Source organism: Canis lupus, chromosome 2 (genome assembly GCF_003254725.2).
Source record: "Canis lupus dingo isolate Sandy chromosome 2, ASM325472v2, whole genome shotgun sequence".
NCBI lineage: Eukaryota > Metazoa > Chordata > Mammalia > Carnivora > Canidae > Canis > Canis lupus.
The window spans coordinates 69,443,116-69,459,445 of record NC_064244.1 but is presented as its reverse complement, the minus strand read 5'-3'; the positions used below and the strand labels follow the sequence as shown (position 1 = coordinate 69,459,445).

Genomic DNA, 16,330 nt, shown 5'->3' with positions numbered 1-16,330 from the left:
CAGATCTCACTGTTGGAATGGGCCCTGGGCAGAGGACTGCTTGATCTCAGGGGCATCAGAATTCTATAATGTGTCTGATTTCTAGGCATGCAGGAGGGACCGGTGGGGGCTCTGGGATTGTTAGATGACCCAGGGTCCTGGGCCAGGACTGGGCTCAGAACCCTCAGGGAGTGGAAAGAGTCAAGACTGGGCCAGAGGATCCCAATGAGCTCCGTGTTTTCCTGACCAGAAACCAGGGGGCAGCGCTATTGTTCTGGAAGAACAGGGCCTTGCAGTTAGATCCTCCAGAACCTGCCGGAACCCAACAGCACCTGAGACCTGGGGCTGGCTCCAGGCAAACCCCAGCAGCAAATCCCTGAGGCTCCATCTTTTCACCTGTAAAGTGGGATGGTGGTCTCCTCCACATTTGGTTGTTGCAAGAGCTGAGTGTGGGGAGTAAAGCGCCCCTGTGGTGCCTGACACCTAGTGGGTCTTCTGCAGAGGACAGTCGTCATATGTAGAACTGTATTTTAGAGGCTTGAAGGAGAGTAGGGTCCCCCATGGACCTGGGAGCCAACTGCTGGATTCGGTCCCTGCCTGGTTGGCACCACTGCCACGATGCGAAGGAGCAACCTGCACTTTCTGTGCCTCGGTTTGCTGCCTGTGAAATGGGGAGATAACAGTACCTCCCTCACGGGGTGATGGGGGAGGGTTTCCTGAAATGATGTGCATGTAAAGCACGAGAGCAGAGGGACACACGGGAGGCTCCAGTGCTCAGCTTCGTTCTGGTTGTTAGCAGGTGCTGTGCATGGCCTTAGGCCTTTCCTTCCTGCCTCTCCAGACCTCTGCACACCGCCTTCACCTTTGCGTCCCCCTGGGGCTGTTAGAGACCTCATGATTTCCTCTGGGTCTGCCCTGCCCTCCTTCTGCTCCAACTCCTGACCCACCACGACCGTCTCTCACATGCACACATGTACACCTGCATGCAGACATGCACACACGTGCCCATGAACACACATACATGTGCATACTCACAAAACCCTCTCCCCGGCCCCTGACTCAGGGTTTGTAGGGCCACCTCCAGCTCGTCCCTGCTGACACAGCACAGGGTGGCCTCTCCCTGCCCAGGGTGGCCCATCCTCCCAGCAGTGTGGGTGCAGGGCGGGGGCTTTCAGACTCTGTCACCTCCCGGCTCCAAGCTGCCCCAGCTTCTCCAGAACTTGGACTCTGTTAGCCCAGTTTGCAGCTGCTTCAAGGGAGGGAGCCTGTGATTGTCATCCTACTATGTTCCAGCTTCACTGCAGGACTCTCTGTGTCTGTCATTGATGGATGATCATTGCAAACTAGAGGCCTGCAGGCCTGCAGCACCCACAGGCAGGTGCTGGTTTGCCTACAAAATGGGTTTTATTTTCTGGTTTGTTTTATAAAATAAAAAAAAAACCCTAAAGATTTCACATAAAATGATGTCAGAGAAGCCAACATACTGGGCCTGCACTTCACCCAGTGACTGTCACTGGTGCTGAGAGGCAGCAGCCCCTGGTGATGGCCCCTGCTCTTCATCATCCCCACCAGCTGGCATCTGTCACTTGCTTGGCCCTTGGCAGTATCTGAGCCTGTGACCCTGCTGCAGAGACCCCAGCCTGCCCTCTGGACAGATGGATAACGGAGCCCAAGGAGGAATAGTGTGTCATGTGTCCACCCTACCCTGATCGTCACCTACTTGAGGGAAGGATCATTTGTCCATTTAATGCCCCGCTGTCTCCCCAGACCCAGAGCAGTGGCTGCCATGTAGCAGAGGGTCAGTATCTATCTGCCGTGTGTGAAATTTCCTGATGTCCCTCAGTGGGTTTTAGGCAGAGCCAAGGCTTAAAGAGATTCCAGCCCAGCTGCTCTTCCCCTCAGATGATCAGATCCCAGGACTGACTCCTCCCTTCCCCATCTATGCGTGTGGCCCCCAACCCCACATGTCCCTTATGCATGGGCACGTACTCATGGCTTCAGCCCAGATGCTCTTAAGGCCTGACCCAAGTTAAGCTGGAAAGGAAGATGAACCTCCTGCAGAAACCCCCAGACCACTATGGCATTTGAGCTTTAGGAGCCTTGTTTAGCATTAATAAAATAAGATGTAGAACTCCTATGTCTATGGGCCATACTTGTAAGCCGTGGATGGTAGAGAGCAGGGGTGAAGGCTCTGGTGTGGGCAGACCTGGTTTCAAACTCTGAATCCACTGTGTCCTGGCTACATGGCCTTGGAAATACCCATTTTCTGGGCCTCCATTTTTTCATGTATAAAATTGGGATAATGACAACTCCTAACTCGTCTGCTTGTTGGGAGGGCTGAATTAAATAAGCTGGGTAAAGCACCAAGTCTGGGGCAAGGCTCTGCATGGCACTGCTTATCTGGGAGGCAGTGAGGAGAAATACCGTGGACAAATGCCCATCAGAACGCTTTCCCATGATGCTTGTCAAAGGATTTCTTTGTCATCACAACCACAGTAGCACGCAGGTAATGGAATAGTGGTCCTAGTAGTGTGCCAAGCCAATAATCTCGTCTGCAGATGGTGCTGGGCAAAGAGATGGATGTGGGGACCCCTCTTCAATAACCACCCCAAAGAATTTTGGACTGTGGTCAAAGCCAATGGGATTTCTGGCACTCATGGCTATGGGTTATGGTAACGGGGCAATGCCAGCACCTGTCTCCCCTGCCTTCCCCTACCATGTTCCCTGTGCCAGAACTAAGCTCTCCCTCACTCCCATCTCCATTCTCATCCCTAAACCCCAGGCATTAGCAGCTGAGGTTTATAGTTCTCTTTTTCCCAGTGAATACATAACCACCTCCCCAGGATGGGCAGATGACGATTGTAATAAAACCAGTTCATTACATCCCTCTACACAGAGCCGTTTAATGAACATGCAGCCAACGGCACCAAGGCCTCCGAGCCAAATGCAAATGAAACATGTTCCGCGGTATCTTTTAATTAGCTAGAGGTGGGGTGGGGAGAGACGAGAAAGTATGGGATAAAGCAGAAAAGCAGGAGGTGGTGAGAAAGACGATGTCCCAGAGGGACAGAGGGAGGGAGGGAGGCAAGAAGGACAGTGGGGATAAGCCAGGAAGGTGGCAGGCAGGATGGGGAGGCAGGTATGGGACCATGTTTTGTATTTGCCTCCCCCACCTATGGAAGACAGGGTTGGGCAGCCTCATTCTTCCCATTGGAAACATGAGGGCACCAAGTCCTACTCTGTGCATCATGATGGGTGCTGAGAGCTCACGATGGTCGAGAAAGACAGGGTACCTGCCTCTGTGGTGTTCACAGTCTAGTGGAGGAGGCAGACATTGAGCAAATAATCATGCCGACGATACATGTAAGTACAAGTAAGCTGTGGGATTGTTGTCTGATGGTTGTGTGATTATGGCAAGGAGGTCGGACAGCCTCCTTAGAGGATGGGCTCTGAAGTGCACCTGCCTGGGTTTGAATCCTGGCCCTGCTGTGTTCTGGCTGTGAGATCTCCAGCAAGTTGCTTGACCTTACTAGCCCTAAATTCCTCATCTAGAAAATTGAACTCATAAAGTAACTACCTATTGGGGTTTTTATGAGAATTAAATTTGTTAACGCACTTAAAACACTCAGAACAGTATCTGGCATAGAGCAAGTGCTCCATAAGCCTTAGCTATTAATATATTAAGACCTAAAATGGAAAAGGAAAATTGAAGGGTCCTGGTTTCGATCAGTAAGTCAGAGAGGTCCTCTCTGAATAAGTGCATATATGTTGAAACCTGAAGCAATGAGCAGGAATCAGTCACAGGAACAGAAAATAAGTCAAAGACATCTAGTTTTTCATTTATTTTTATTTTTTATCTTACTTGCCTAACATCCTTTATCTCTTCCTCAGCTAACGCACCCCTATTTTGGGTGGGCAACAATGTACCCCTTTACTTTCAGTCACGTAGATGGCACCAACCATAAGCTCTTGCTCCAGAGTGAACACACACTCTCCAGGCCTGGCTAACTAGTGAATTCCACTCATGGTTTCTTCTGGTTCGGAAGTGGGCAGATGATCCAAGCCAGACCAGTGAGAGAAAATACCAGAAGCTCCTGCTTGAACCCCTAGCAAAGAAATGTGGTAAACCTACATGATAGAAGTTTGGAACTATCTGTGGCCATCTCTCACCTAGAGGGTAGAACCCTGCTGGAAAATAAAGCCTATGCAAATAGAAAACCCAGTTAAGAGATGGAATTAGAAGGTCCTGACAATATTATTTGACTCCCTGGATCCAGCTGTACCTGAATCAGACTCTTCAGGCAGAGGAACCAGGTAAACCGCGCCCCTCTTTCCTGCCTATATTTCATTATTTTATTTAAATCATACTGAGGCAGGTTTCTGTTCTTTGCAACTGAAAGTGTCTTGGGTGATAGTGCACATTCCTGTCAACAGGAATAACATAACGAGGCTCACAGGGAGAATCATGGTCTATGGAAGAATGCCAATGTGGTTGAATGGTGGTGAGCAAGTAGAAAGTGATGACTGTCTGGGTATGCAGGTTCTGAGGGTTCAAGGAGCTTGAACATAAACTGGGAAATGAAGGGAGGTTCAATGTTGGATTACGAGACTGGGCATGCCCAAAGCAAAGACATCTAACCTTTTCCAACAGGAGCCTCTCCTGGCCTTCCAAAGACCTTCCTTCTCATCTAGCCCAGTGCTTTGTCTGCTCTTGGAAAGGCAGAAGCAAACACCCAGAGTCGGTTAGGACTAGAAAGGACCTTATGTGCCACATAGTCCAATATCTCCACTGGCTTCATTTAGCTGCTAGAACCAAAAGACCATAGACTGGCTTAAGCAACAGAAATTTATTTCTCACCTATCTGGAGGCTAGAAATCCAAAATCAGCTTGTCGGCATGGTCCGGTTCTGGTGAGAGCCCTCCTCGTGATTTGCAGATGGCTGCCTTCTCACTGTATCCTTACTTGGCTGAGAGTGAGCTCTAGTCTCCTTCTCTTCTTACAAGGACATTAATCCCATCATGGGCCTCCACCTTTATGATGTCACTAAAACCTAATTACCTCCAAAGGCCCCACCTCTTGATGCCATCCCACTGGGGGTTAGAGTTTTAACATATGAAAGTTATGAATACGAATAGAAACTTAGGTATAGAAACATATGAATAGAAACACTGTTTTTCTCTAACTGATCAAGCAATCCATGAATATATACTTAGAGAAGAAAAGAAGGAAGGAGGGAAGGGAGATAAGAAGTGAAGGGGGGAAAGAAAGGAAAAGCAAAGGAAAAAAGAAATTCTAGCTGCATGTTTTCACCAGGGAACAGAGTCTGGAAAGTTTATGACTTATCTAAAGTAACATAGCTCATTGGAAGTATCTGGTATCAGGATCCTGGCTTAGGTTTCTTATTCCATCAAATATTCTGTTATGGACTGCATGTTTCCGTCTTCCTGCACCCTTCTAATTCATATGTTGAAATCCTAAGTCTCAGTGATGGTATTTGAAGATGAGGCATTGATGAGGTGCTTAGAGCATGAGGGTGGAGCCTCAGATGGGATTAACGCCCTTATAAGATGATATGGGAGAGAGCTTGCTTCCTCTCTCTGCTCTGTCACATGAGGATCCAACTAGAAGACAGCCATCAGCAAGCTGCGAAGTGGGCTCTCACCAGACACCAGGTCTCCCAATGCCTTGATCTTGGCTTTCCCTGCCTCTAGAATCATGAGAAATATTTCTTGTTTAAACTGCACAGTCTATGGTATTGTTAAAAGTAGCCTGAGCTGAGTAAGACAGATCCTGATGTCCCTCCTCAAAAACCCCCTAACGATGTTTCAGACCCTGGAGGACGTGAATGCCTCCTGTAGCGCCCTTCCCACCCCATCCCCATTGCTGTCTATAGAAAAGCCCTTGGGAGTAATAAACACAGAATTTTAAAGCACTTACCATGTGCCAGTCTCTGTGTTAAGTTCTTTATTTTCAATATTTCTTTTGACCCTCTAACCCTTAACCCTGTAAGGTCAGTATTCTCATTATCATCGTTTGCCGGACAGCAGCCAAAGCATAGACGAGACCGGGCCAAGTTTACACAACTCGTGAAGGGTCGGTAGTCTGACTCCAGACTCTGTGCCCCGTTTCTGGGGGTATTCATAAGGTTTCATAAGGTATTCTTTGCAAGAGGAAATTTCTCTGAGCAGTCAGATAATTCCACCTAAAGACAGTAATCAGTGAATGGCCCCACAACAGAAGACAGAAGTCTTCCAGGAGCCCTGGAGTTCTCCGTGGTGCTGAAATGCACCCTGTGCTGCGCTGGCTCACCTCGGTCTGTGTCTTTCTCGAGCCTGGTCCCCTGGGACCTGCCTACTTCTAGTAACACCCCACATTCCAACCTGACATCAAGAGGGCACCCCTTTCTCTCTGAGCTGTCCCAGCTGAGCCCTGGACCAGCAGTCCTGTTGTGAGGCTACATCTCTATTGGCCTTTTCTCCTAAGCAAATCTCCTCATCCCTGGATTTAGAAGAAGAGAAAACAAGTCCCCTGTCCCCAGGGAGCTACGGTCAATGTGGAGAGATGAGACAGGCAAGGGACCTGCTAGGTAAGGCCCTGGAGGTCTTAGCACAGGGTACAGGGTCCTGCAGGACGCGCTCTAATGTCCTCCATTGTCCCCTCACATCACCTGTGTGCTTGCAGCTCTCAGGACACAAGATGCATCGCTCACTCCCAGTACCAATCAAACTCCAACTTTCCTTGTTCCCCCGACCCCCACTATTGTTGTTTGCCTCTTTATTTTTTAAAAAAATGGTTTTTTAAAAAAGATTTTATGTATTTATTTGACACACACAGAGAGAGAGAATAAGCCAGGGGAGTAGCAGAGAGAGAGGGAGAAGCCAGCTCCTTGCTGAGCAGGGTGCCCTATGAGGGGTTCAATCCCAGGACCCTGGGATCATAACCTGAGACAAAGGCAGATGCTTAACTAACTGAGCCACCCAGGTGCCTCTCGTCTGTCTCTTTCGAGGAAATATCAGCAGCAAGAAGGCAGCGACTTTGTCTGCTTTGTTTTCTGCTGTATCCCAGATGCCGGAGCATTGTCAGATGCAGGGCAGGAGCTCAGTGAGCGCCTGCTGAATGCAGGGAGGGCTGGGTTGGGGGGCGGGGGAGAGCGGTGATAGCAAATACAAGATGTCTGGCCCAGCAGATGAAGCTTATGGTTCAGGAATCGGTGAGGAGTCCCAGGGGTGGGGCTGGAGCCATCATCCTCTGCTGCTGCAGGTCAGGGCTGACCCAGGGCTCGGGCAGTGAGCTTGTCTGTACCGCTAAGTGGCCTCTGCAAGGGGAGGAAGAAGGACAGTTTGCTGAAGTTATTTGGACTGTGTCTGATGGGCTCTGAGGGTGACCTAGTTCCATTAAGATGCCTGGGATGAGTTGGGGCAGAGGGCCAGGCGCCAGTCCCTCCCAAGTCTCTGAATTCCTCCGCCAGAGTTTAGGTTTCCTGGAATTGTTCTCCCCTCCACCATCTATTTTGTGGCACAAAAGCTAGTGATTTAGGACATATAATTAGAAAGAGAGATGACTAACAGGTCATCCAGGAGGCTCATGTCAGACTCGGGGTCCTCCACCTCCCTGGATCCTGACCCACTGCCACACTGCTAGGGAAGGTGCAGCCGTGACCTTGCACCCAATGCCTCCTGTGGGAGCCTCCACTCTGGGCTCTGGGCTGTCTCAGGCCATCCCCCTGCTCCTGAGGAGCCCCCAGGCTAAAAAGTAGGGGAGTGGGGAGCAGGACAACAGCCAGGCCAGCCATCACTACCCAGTGGGGAAGTGCTAAGAGCAGAGTAAGCCCAGAGGTTGTGAGAATCCTGAGGAGGGGCTCCTAGCCTCGCCTGGGGGTCAGGGAAGGCTTCCTGGAGGAGATGCTATGGAGCAGAGGCTTCAAGGGTGAGTTGGACTTAGACAGTGACAGGTGGAGGAAAGGAATTCCGGTAGAAGGACTGGGTATGGGGGGGGGCCTTCAAGGATCCCAAGGGCCTGGGCTGGGGATGCTGATGGGAGGGGAGGCTCCAGAGGTGAGTGGGACTTGACCACACTTATCCCAGGGCTCCCGCTGTGCTCAGGGACAAGAGAGTGCTCTCTGCCTCAGAGACCCCATGAGGCCACAAGGTTCCCAACCTCCAGACCTGTTGGATTCCAGGGCCTGATGTGACCACATTCTCTAGGCAGTCCTCCTGTGACCCTCTGCTTCCTCCTAGGGGTCTGGGGCATTAGGATGGAGTGAGGTCTGGGGAGGGAGAGCTGCCAGCAGGCCACCTCTCTGCAGGAAATTTGTGAAAGACGTTTCCAGAAAGGGCAGCTGCAATGAACTCAAATGAACTGTAAAAATCTATTTGGTTTAAAGGCCTTGCAGATGAGGATATTGGCAGCAGGCGGGGCTGAGGGATAGGAGTGGGAGGGGCTGGGGAGTCACAGGGCTGCCACTGCCTTAATCCGCTGATGCTGGCCATGCGCCTTCCACAGGCCTGGCCCTGTGCAGGGCCTGGGGATCAGAGGCAGGAGTGACCCAGGGTGGCCGTGGGGAGCTCACAGCCCAGGCCCAATGCGGGGGATGGAGAAACAGTCGGGCGGATGCTTGTACAGGGGACACACAGGAGTGTGCAGGAGGGGCCCCAAACCTGGGAGGGGTGGGTGGGGCGGGGAGGGTTGACATCACACAAATAACCTGAGCTCTAATCCCAGCTCCACCACTTCCCAGCCTAGTGACCTCGGCCAGGAGCTTCACGTCTGCGAACCTCAATGTTCTCTTCTGTAAAATGGGGATAATAATATTCCCCGGGGTAGATGGAGTATTAAATGAGATAATCATACACCGTCCATAGCCTGGAGCACAGTGGCTGCTCCGGGCATCCAGCTGTGGTGCTGCCCGCTGAGCCAAGCTGTGCAGGAGGCGGGTGTCAGGCGGGGAAGGCCTGGAAGGTCTGCTCCAGGAGGGAGGAGACCTGCACGTAGCTGGGGCCGCGGGGTCAGATTGTGGCCAGGAGTAGGGAGAGACGGCTGGGGGCGGCCAGGAGGCAGGCCCACGGGGGCCCGGCAGTTCACATGACCAAGTGAACTGGAGGATTTTCATCCTCAGAGCAGGGGAGCCACGGAAGGCGCATGAGAGGGGGCCTGGCATGTTCACGTGAGCTGTGGACTGGGTGCTGGAAGGGGGGGCAGGACACCAGGTGGATGTGCTGTGTCCGAGGAGACAAGATGATGCTCTAGACTGGGTGGGGACTGTGGGGACAAGGGACAGAGGTCGGGGAGAGGCTCCTGGGTGGGGGTGCAGGGAGCAAGGGAAGGGAGGAGGTGCTGAGCTGGGGCCGGACCCCGGGAAGGAGCAGTGTCTGGGGCCGGGGCAGCTCTGCCGCAGGCCCGTGCGGGTGGAGGCGTCCAGCCTGGGCCCCAGGAGGACGGGGCGGCCGGGCCTTCAGCCCCCTGCACCCCAGCACCGAGGGCCCGGCTGCCCTCGAACTGCCCTCACCCCGTTCTCCCCGCCGGCAGCCCCCACCTGACCCCGCAGGCCGCCCTCTGTGGGCGCCCAGGCTGACTGTGGGTCCCCCGCCCGCCAGCCCCCAGCGGCCAGGGCAGGTGACCTGAGCGAGTCCCGCCTGTCTCCTCCCTCCTCTTCACTCACAGTGAGCATCGCCCTTGGGAATGTGGGGGGAAGGCCCCAGCTCGGCTCCTGCAGAGAGAAGGGGCGCGGGGAGGGGCCCTGGGCACAGGCAGGACTCACCCCGGGGGGCACGCCAGGAGGCGGTGGGGACAGGGCAGGCAGAGACACTGGAGACCCGGTGCCGGGAAGAGCAAGTGACGGGAGAGAAGCAGGGACAGGAGGCCGGAGGGAGGCCAGGAGGGCTTGTGGGGGGCAGGGGGTTCCCGGCCCCAGACGGCCTCTCTCTGCGGTTCACAGTCTCAGGGACAAGGAGTCGCTCCCCACCCGACGCTGTGGAGCCGTGTGCAGCCGGGTGGGCGATCAGGAAAATCAGCTGCTCGCCAGGAGCGTAAATACAATTTTTGTTCCTTGATCTGAAAACCAAATCAAGAAGAGTGGCCTTCCCGCCCTCTCCCCCCGTGTCCCCGCCGGCGCCCGCTGAGGACCCGAGCGTCCCCGGGAGGGGCGCCAGCTCGGATGGAGGGTCGGGGCGCACCTGCGGTGACGGTCACCGACAGCTCGGCAGCCGGGGACTCGCCCTGACACCGTGGCACGGGGACGCCGACCCTCGGAGCCCGCGCGGAGTCCTGGGCGCCAACTGGCCGTGTGACCCCTGGCGCCCTCCCCGGGCCGTTTCCCGCCCCCAGCAGGGAGAGCTCTGGTGGATCTGGGGGCTCCCCGGGCTGTCGAAGCTCGGGGTGCGCTTTCCTGTCTGTCTCAGCCTCTCCTGCTTCCCTCCAGGCCGACTGTGACCGTGAGGTTTGGGGGGCAGCCAGCAGCGTCCACAGGTCACCCCCGTGTCAGGTGAGGCCTCCGTCAGCGCCCCGGGAGCGCTGCACGGCCAGGGTCGGAGGCAGGAGGGCCTCGTGTCCCCCCGCGCGGCCACCGTGCAGCCTCGTCTCACTGGGGACACGTGGCTCCCAGCTCCAAGGGGTGGGACTTGTCACCCGGCCTCGCCCGCCCATGGCCCGCACCAGCAGCGCCCTCTGTTCCCCGAGCAGCCTCTGAGGGTCGGGCGGGCAGGGGCAGCCGGAGAAGAGCGGCTGCAACCAGAGGGACGTGGACTAACTCACACCCTGGGGCTCCTCAGGGAGAGCCGGGCCCTGGGGACGGTCTGGGGAGCGCGGGGTGGAGGGGGTGGGAGTCCGGGTGGGAGCACAGCCGGGGCCAGGCGGGGAGGAAAGAGGTGGTGAGTGGGCCACTGAGGGTGGCCTGGCATCCCTGAGGGGTCACCTAAGGGTCCCACGTGTCACCAAGGGCCAGGCCTTGCTGCCCCTGTCCTGCCCCCTGCTCTGTGGAGCTGTGGCCACTGAGCCCCCTCGTGTGACCAGACAGCCCCAGGCTAAAGGAGCAGTCCTGCCCGAGCCCAGGGGGTTAGGGAGTTCTGGGGGGGAGGGGTGGGTAACAGGTGGGGGTGGGACTTGGAGTCCCAGCCACTGACTCACTGTGGGACCTGAGCCACCTCTCCCGTCTCTGGGCCCCAGATCCTCATCCTCCCAACAGGGCGAGGAGCCTGCCGGGACCCCACGTGGGCTGACCGGGCCCGGGGGCATCTGCAGGTGCTCGGTGGGTGTTTATTCTCATCCCCTCTGGAGCTCCCGCAGTGCCTGGCTCCGAGCCAGCACCCCATAAATATCGATTAACCCGGAGAGAGAATGAGATGAGCTCATGCGTGGGTCTGGGCCTCGCGGCGCAAAATCTAAAACTGTGTTGGGCAGTGAAACAACCAGAGGGCCAGCTGGGTGGAGCCAGGAGGGTTTGGCTGGAAGACTTCCTGGAGGAGGCAGGCCAGTGGGCTGTGGGGGATTTGGATAGAGGAGGGCAAGGCATGCGAGGAGGGGAGACTGCTGGTGCAAAAGCAGGGAGGTGGGAGGTGAGGGGTCAAGGTGAGACCTGTCTGTCTTGTGTTGTGAGCCTGGCCCTGGGGAGTGTGTGTGTGTGTGTGTGTGTGTGTGTGTGTGTGTGGTGGGGGGAGTCTCAGCACAGTGCTGGGCTCCCAGGGGTGCTGGGCAACGGGGGCTCCTCCCCTCTGTCAGCCCACCCAGGTCACCTGCTCTCCTCTGTCCCCAGGGGTGGCTTCCCCACCTGTCACATGTGCTCCAGTGGGGGGCGGGCTTCTGTGCAGGGACCCGAGGGACACGGACACGTCAGTCCTCTTGGAAAAGACCACCAGGCTCTACTTGCCGTGAAACAGACCCTAGAAGCGCGGAGCTGGGAGGCCCACAGCCCCCCGCCCCGCCCCCCGTAGGAACCCAGCACAGAGAGGTTAAGGGAGTGGCCCACAGTCACCCAGTCCCCAGTGTGGGTCCCCCAATGCTCTGCTCTCTGGCCAGCCTGGGGGCGAGTTCCTCTGTCTACAACACAACACGGGAGTGGAGAGGCTCAAGGAATCCTCTTTTCCCTTTGGCCTCCCTCTGCCCTCACGCCCACCCACTCACCTCCAGGCTGAGAAGAGCCGCAAACCCGACCCCAGGGCTCCTGAGAGTCCAGGCCGGAGATCTGCGGCCCCATTGGCCTGAGGCCTGGGCCTGTGCTGGGAAGGGGAGGGTTAAGGCCGGAGCAGCCCTTCCTGGTTGGTGTTTAACTTGCAGTTTCTAAAGGCCATCAGGAGCCCCATGGAGAAAACGTTTTCTCTCTTAATGACACTGCAGCAGATTAAAGAGGGGCCCGTCTCCCAGAGAGCATTAAGGAGACGCCATCCATTACCCAGAATGGCCTGGCCTGGCAGCTGGAGCAACTTTCCCATATCCGGGTGGTGGAGGGGTCCCCTCTTCCCTGCTGGCATCAAATCTTGCCTGGTTCCCTGGGTCCAGGACCTGGGGATGGGCTTCATGTCATGTATCAGGTTGGGAGGACACCAAGACAGGCTGAAAAGGAAACTTCCTGTCCTAGTGGGCCACTAGGTAACCACCAATCACCTCATTGGGCTGTATCATGTTAAAGGTTACCTTGGGCAGGGAAGTTGTCTCCTTTCATCTTTAGCTGGGGAGCCTCTGGAAGCCCGCTGCGGATAACCCCATATACAGAGTTAGCCCAGTTTTCTCCTCTGGACTTAGGATTAGGAGAGCAGCATCCATGTCTCGCCTTTGGAACTTTGGAAAAGTGGCTTTCCTCACAATGACCAGAACTCCCATTGCTTAGCAACTACTCAACTATGTGCCCATCTATTCCAGAAGCTTCCATCCAACCACTCAATCTTTACAGCAGGCAGGTGTTTCTGTGTCCATTCTATATACAAGAAACAGGCTCAGAGATAAAGAGGAAGGCACAGGCCAAGCTCACCCAGCGGCAGAATGGAGTCAAGCCCAGGTGTGTCTGCCCCAAAGCTTATGCTTCTTTCCGTCGTATGACACATGACCTCTGGGCTTCAGCTTTTTTGCCTGTAAAATGGGAGCACTGTACATCCCTCGTACACCTCAGAGGGTTGAGTAGTGTGGATGAGAAATGCACCAAGTACACAGGAAGGGGTTAGGACACACACATATACACACTTGCTCACTTGAGAACGTTTCACAAGCTGCTAGGACCCTGTTTCTAGTTGATTACAAACTAGGAAGGAGGTCTTAAACTCAGGATTTTCTTTTTCTTTTCCTTTTTTTTTTTTTTTTAAGTAAACTCAGGATTTTCCAAGTCACAGAGCCTTAACTATTTACCCAGTATCCTTGCGTAAATTTAGCACGTAAAATGTGAAACTGCTGTGATGCTGAATTTGGGAGTATGTAAGTCCCACAGTATGTATTGTAAGCCTTAAAATCGCTTTCATTTTTACCCATTCTAACATCAGAAAGCACAATGAAAGCTTAAGATCCCGGTTTACAAATAAGCATGGTCACTGAGGTGTTGATGATGATGGCCAATAACTGGGGACAACCCAAATGTCCAACAGCTGAATGGATAGGTAAGCTCCTGGGGTTCCAGCGGATGGAATATTATGCAGCCAGCAACAATGGCGACTATGAAGCATATTTAGTGACATGAGAATGAGGCCTCTGCACCACATGCTCCCCATGGAGGTATCTCTGTAGGTAAAACGACAGGTGATTTCCACTTCTTCTGTTTATTTTTCTGCACTGAAGGTGCAGCAGGTTATAAAAAGTGTTCAATAAAATGCGCCTCTAAGCTCCCCAGCCCCAGCTATAGAACATGGACTGTGGAGCGTGTTTTAAGTTTGCTCCATGTCCTGGAGCCGTCCTCCCACTCCTATGTGTTCTAACTCCAGGACATTCCTAGAGACCCTTTGTCCCAAATATGGTTGCTGCTTGAAACATCTCCTTCCTCCTCCTGCCCCTTGACCCCCTAAGACTTCCATTTTATGTCTGTTAGATCTCTTGATATTGTCCCAGGGATCACTGAGGCCCTGTCACTCTTTTGCATTCATTTGTTTCTCTCTTGCTCCCATTTGGATAGTTTTTATTGTAGATCATTAAATGCACTCATCTTTTTTCTATAACGACTAATCGTATTTAGTAAAATTTTCAGATCAAATATTGTGTTTTTCAACTGTAGACCTTCTTGGATTTCTTTCATCAGTTTTTATAAGTTTTCTGCATAAAGATCTTGTGCATATTTTGTTGAATTTATACCTAAGTATTTCTGATTTGGGTGTTACCGTAATGGTATTGTTTTTCTAATTTTGTTTTATTTTATTTATTTATCTTTAAAGATTTTATTTATTTATTCATCAGAGACACACAGAGAGAGAGGTAGAGACACAGGCAGAGGGAGAAGCAGGCTCCATGCAGGGAGTCCGACGTGGGACTTGATTCAGGGTCTCCAAGATCACACCTTGGGCCAAAAGGCAGGTGCTAAACCATTGAGCCACCCGGGCTGCCCTGTTTTTCTTATTTTAAATTTCAACTACTCATTCCTGCTGTATAGGAAAGCAATTGATTTTAGTATGGTGGTCTTATGTCCTGAAACTCTGTTATACTCACTTCTAGTTTGAAGAGTTTCTTTTTTTTTTTTTTTTTTTAAGAGTTTCTTTTTTTAATTTGAGATTCTGCGGGATATTCTATGTAGACAATCATGTCATTTGCAAATAAACACAGTTTTATTTCTTCTTTTCTAAGCTGTATACCTATTATTATTATTATTATTATTATTATTATTTTGTGTTACTGCACTCTCTAGGACTTCTAGTAGTCCTAAAAAAAGTAACGAGAGAGGACATCTGCCTTGTTTCCAGCCTCAGGGGGAAAATGTCTAGTCTCTCACCATTAAGGGTGATATTAGCTGTTGGTTTTGTTTGTTTGTTTGTTTATTTAGTTTTGGCTGATTTTCTTTTTACCTAGTTGAAAACATTCTCTTCTCATCCTAGATTTCTAAATTTTTTAAAATCATGAATGGGTGTTGGATTTTGTCCAGTGATTTTTCTGCTTCATATGATTTTTCATTTCTGATTTTGATTCTTCTTATTTAACTTCTTAATATGGTAGATCAATCTGATTAGTTTTTGAATGTTGAACCAGTCTTGCATGCCTGGAATGATTCCCGCTTGGTCCTGGTGTAGAATTCATTTTATACATCATTGGATTTGATTTCTAATACATTTTTTTGAGGATTTTTGTGGCATGTTCATGTGAGATATTCGCTCATTGTTTTCCTCTTTACCATATTTGATATTAGAGGAACATTGGCCTCATCGTGATAGTTTTATTTGATTCTTAATATCATACTAAGTAAAGAAATAATTAAAATTTTAAAGTACTAGCATAAATTTTACTATTTACCCTCATATTGTGTCATGCCAGATTGGATGCAAATATAAGAGCATTTAACTCCTATACAGGGTCTTCAAAATTGTAGTCTGTATTATGTAGCTCATCAGAAACATGTGTATCGGGATCCCTGGGTGGCTCAGTGGTTTAGCACCTGCCTTTAGCCCAGGGCGTGATCCTGGAGTCCTGGGATCTAGTCCCATGTTGGGCTCCCTGCATGGAGCCTGCTTCTCCCTCTGCCTGTCTCTGCCTCTCTCCCTCTCTGTCTCTCATGAATAAATAAAATCTTAAAAAAAAAAAGAGAGAGAGAAACATGTGTATCATTTGATGATGGAAATTGTACACACAACTGAGCTCAGCTGAGCTGATTTCACTTCTTAAGCTGCACACATTGTACCTTCACTTTCTGCATTCAGCTGAGAAGAGAGGTCTGAAAGGCAAAGGAATTGCAGGTCGTGGATCTTTCCTTTTCTTCCATGCCATCATTTTCAACATAAGCAGTTGGCTAATAATAATACAAGTGAGGAAGTATATGTTAGGGTTCTTGGTCTTTCATGTTTCTCAAAAGGCCATGGATCTCTTTCTACAGTTGAATCAAGTTCTAGTCCTACTGTGTGATGACTTTCATGTATCAGTTTGACTTAACTAAAGGATGCCCGGAAGGCTGGTAAAATATTAGTCTGGGTGTGTTCATGAGGGTGTTTCTGGAAGGGATTAGTGTTTGAATCAGTAGGCTAAGTAAAGAAGATGCACCCTCACCAGTGTGGCTGGGCATCATCCAGCCCTTTGAGAGTCAAAATAGAACAAAAAGGTGGAAGAAGAGTGAATTGTTTCTTTCTCTTCTTGAGCTGGGATGTTTCTGCCTTTGGACATCAGAGCTCCTGGTTCTTGGGGCTGGGACTCCAGATCATACACCAACAACCTCCTGGTTCTAAGGCCCTTGGACCTGGAGTGAAC

The 16,330-nt window shown here is 51.9% G+C and overlaps 1 long non-coding RNA gene across 6 annotated transcripts; it reads right to left on the bottom strand.

Annotated features, from left to right (window-relative positions):
- Window positions 1-6,773: 6,773 nt before the first annotated feature.
- On the bottom strand, window positions 6,774-12,788 carry LOC112660356 (uncharacterized). Of its 6 annotated transcripts, XR_007407921.1 has the most exons (6): window positions 12,605-12,788; window positions 12,363-12,472; window positions 9,738-10,030; window positions 8,685-8,768; window positions 8,146-8,279; window positions 6,774-7,295 (listed from the first exon to the last, which is right to left on the bottom strand). It is a non-coding gene; the product is annotated as an uncharacterized LOC112660356 (long non-coding RNA). The 6 variants fall into 6 exon arrangements; XR_003136869.3 differs by lacking the exons at window positions 8,146-8,279; window positions 8,685-8,768 and adding an exon at window positions 12,095-12,250 and having other exon boundaries at window positions 12,605-12,786; XR_007407922.1 differs by lacking the exon at window positions 8,685-8,768 and having other exon boundaries at window positions 12,605-12,784.
- Window positions 12,789-16,330: the final 3,542 nt, after the last annotated feature.